At 31.3% G+C, this 3966-nt stretch overlaps 1 protein-coding gene across 1 annotated transcript in view; it reads left to right on the forward strand.

Moving 5' to 3' along the window:
* The first annotated feature begins 955 nt into the window (after positions 1-955).
* The window catches only part of LOC100633173 (cytosolic Fe-S cluster assembly factor NUBP1 homolog), an 8043-nt gene continuing 5032 nt past the window's right edge, over positions 956-3966 (forward strand). Inside the window, exon 1 of the mRNA XM_019996381.1 lies at positions 956-1108. The gene's annotated coding sequence lies outside the window, so the exon portion shown is untranslated. The remainder of the gene's footprint in view (positions 1109-3966) is intronic.

The raw sequence follows: 3966 nt of genomic DNA on the forward strand, positions 1-3966 counted from the left end.
TTATATTGTTAACTGTTATGAATTATAAATGAACATAAATGTGATTTTAGTGCCATGTCATCATTAATTTTGTTAATCAGAAAAACAACAGAAGTTTTTCTTTCAATAGTACATAGCGGTAGGTGTATATTATGATAATGCTTGTATATGACTTGCGTCCAGTCCAGTATTAAACTCCTCCACTAGTAACTCCCCAACCAGCAATGGATACCTCATGATCCAGTGACTATACAATAGATAGACAGGCAATAGGTAATACATTAAGTACATTATTAGTTGTACTTTAGCTCCAGTAGTGTCATTAAAGACTCCTCCAGTGTATTGTTCAAAGGCTGAAGTCACTGCAGTAGTACAGGCAATGGGGCCTCGTGCATAGATCTCACTCAACATCTTATCCTCTCCTAGCTGATACTCTACCATGTTCTGTGACCTGATACTATAGGAGCAATTGATACAGTAACACAATTAGGTAAATGGCTAGTTAAAATTTGTGGCTAATCATACACAAAATCCCTGTACTATAGTACAGGGACTTTTGTCCGATTTTGAAGCAACTTGAAAAATTCATAGAAAATCCAAACTGGATCAGAATCTGCTCAATCTCTCTACACAGCATAAGTACATGTATATTCATCAGAAAATGTAATAAAATTGAGAAAATTTTTACTTGTCAATTTTTGTGAAATTTTTGAAAAATCCCTGTACTATAGTACAGTCAAACCTGTCTAAAACGGTCACCTTGGGACATGCATTTAGTGGCTGTCTTATGCAGGTGGCCTTTTTATAGAGATGCCTTTAAATACAGTTTAAATTATTTTGTACACATTTACTGGCCATATAAAATATATAACAAGACTTAAAGAACTTTTAGGTACCCCTAAAGACCTAAACTGAGTTGTATATAGTATTATTTCGAAGGTATTATTTGAGATAACAATTAAAAAAAAATTAATCATTATTAATAATGTAAAAATTAATTCAAAATGGGCGTGGTACAATAGGCGTGGCTATCTGGCCGCCTGTACACAGTGGTGGTCTTTATCAGTCTTGATGGAGATTAATTCTGTCAGTGACCGTTAACCATCTTGCAGAGTGACCACTGAGACAGGTAAGTTTAGTATTACAGTCATTGTCCAAAAAATTGGGACATTAAATAGTGACCGTTTTAAAGTAGCTGGCTGTTTTAAGCAGTGACCGTTTAGACAGGTTTGACTGTACAGGGACTTTTGTCTGATTTTGAAGCAAATTGAAAAATTCATAGAAAATCCAAACTTGATCAGAATCTGCTCAATCTCTCTACACAGCATAAGTACATGTATATGCATCAGAAAATGTAATAAAATCAAGAAAATTTTTATTTGTCAATTTTTGTGAAATTTTTGAAAAATCCATTGACTATAGTACAGGGACTTTTGTCCGATTTTTGACCAACTTTAAAAAATCATTAAAAAATCCAAAACTGGATCAGAGTCTGCTAAATCTCTCTACACAACATAAGTACATATATATGCATCAGAAAATGTAATAAAATTGAGGAATTTTCTACTTGTCAATTTTTGTCAAATTTTACAAAAATCCCTGTACTATAGTACAGGGACTTTTGTCTGAATTTGGAGCAACTTTAAAAAATCATAAAAAATCCAAACTTGATCGGAATCTGCTCAATCTCTCTACACTGCATAAGTATATGTATATGCATCAAGAAATGTAATAAAATTGAGGAATTTTCTACTTGTGAATTTTTGTGAAATTTTTGAAAAATCCCTGTACTATAGTACAGGGACTTTTAACCGATTTTAGAGCAACTTTTCAGAAATCATAAAAAATTCAAACTTGATCGGAATCCGCTCAATCTATCTACACTGCATAAGTACATGTACAAGCATCTGGAAATGTAAAAAAATTGTGGAATTTTCTACTTCCCAATTTTTGTGAAATTTTTGAAAAATCCCTGTACTATAGTACAGGTAATTTTGTCCGATTTTTGAGCAAATTTAAAAAATCATAGAAAATTCAAACTTGATCAAAATCAGTTTAAACTTTCTAGACAGCATAAGTACATCTCTATCCATCAGAAAAAGAAATAAAATTGAAGAATTTTCTACTTGTCAATTTTTTTAAATTTTACAAAAATCCCTGTACTATAGTACAGGGACTTTTGTCCGAATTTTGAGCAACTTTAAAAAAATCATAAAAAATCCAAACTTGATTGGAATCTGCTCAATCTCTCTACACTGCATAAGTACATGTATATGCATCAGAAAAAGTAATAAAATTGAGGAATTTTCTACTTGTCACTTTTTGTGAAATTTTTGAAAAATCCCTGTACTATAGTACAGGGACTTTTGTCTGATTTTTGAGCAACTTTTAAAAAATCATAAAAAATCCAAACTTCATCAGAATCAGCTCAACTTCTCTACACAGCATAAGTACATGTATATGCATCAGGAAATGTAATAAAATTGAGGAATCTTCTACTTGTCACTTGTTGTGAAATTTTTGAAAAATTCCTGTACTATAGTACAGGGACTTTTGTCCGATTTTTGAGCAACTTTTAAAAATCATAGAAAATCCAGACTTGATCAGAATCAGCTCAATCGTTTTACACAGCATAAGTACATGTATATGCATCAGGAAATGTAATAATATTCAGGAATTTTTCACTTGTCAATTTTATTGAAATTTCCCAAAAATCCCTGTACTATAGTACAGGGACTTTTGTCCGATTTTTGAGCAACTTTAAAAAATCATAAAAAATCCAAACTTGATCGGAATCAGCTCAATCTTTCTACACAGCATAAGTACATGTATATGCATCAAGAAATGTAAAAAATTGAGAAATTTTCTATGTGCCAATTTTTGTGAAATTTTTGAAAAATCCCTGTACTATAATAGTACAGGGACTTTTGTCTGATTTTGAAGCAACTTTAAAAATCATAGAAAATCCAAACTTGATCAGAATCAGCTCAACCTCTCTACACAGCATAAGTACATGTATATGCAACAGAAAAAGTAATAAAATTGAGGAATTCTTCACTTGTCAATTTTATTGAAATTTCCCAAAAATCCCTGTACTATAGTACAAGGACTTTTGTCCGATTCTTGAGGAACTTTAAAAAATCATTAAAAAATCCAAATTTGATTGGAATCAGCTCAATCTTTATACACAGCATAAGTACATGTATATGCATCAGGAAATGTAATAAAAATGAGGAATTTTATACCTGTCATTTTTTGTGAAATTTTTGAACAATCCCTGGACTATAGTACAGGAACTTTTGTCCGATTTTGAAGCAACTTTAAAAAATCATAGAAAATCCAAACTGGATCGGAATCAGCTCAATTTCTCTACACTGCATAAGTACATGTATATGCATCAAGAAATGTAATAAAATTGAGAAATTTTCTACGTGTCAATTTTTGTGAAATTTTTGAAAAATCCCTGTACAGGAACTTTTGTCCGATTTTGAAGCAACTTTAAAAAATCATAGAAAATCCAAACTGGATTGGAATCAGCTCAATCTTTCTACACTGCATAAGTACATGTATATGCATCAGGAAATGTAATAAAATTGAGGACTTTTCTACTTGTCATTTTTGTGAAATTTTTGAAAAATCCCTGTACTATAGTACAGGAACTTTTGTCCGATTTTGAAGCAACTTTAAAAAATCATAGAAAATCCAAACGTGATCGGAGGCAGCTCAATCTCTCTACACTGCATAAGTACATGTATATGCATCAAGAAATGTAATAAAATTGAGAAATTTTCAACGTGTCAATTTTTGTGAAATTTTTGAACAATCCCTGTACTAAGAACATAAAAAATTAAAAAAAACAAGATGAAGTAGGATTCCGAACGACCAACGAAAATACGAAATGAAGATCCTACTCGTGACGCAAATTCAACTCTACATTGTACTTTTAATATTATTATGTAAGAATTACGGATCACCTTGCAATGTAGA

This window comes from Amphimedon queenslandica, unplaced genomic scaffold (genome assembly GCF_000090795.2).
Source record: "Amphimedon queenslandica unplaced genomic scaffold, v1.1 AMPQUscaffold_13411, whole genome shotgun sequence".
Lineage (NCBI taxonomy): Eukaryota > Metazoa > Porifera > Demospongiae > Haplosclerida > Niphatidae > Amphimedon > Amphimedon queenslandica.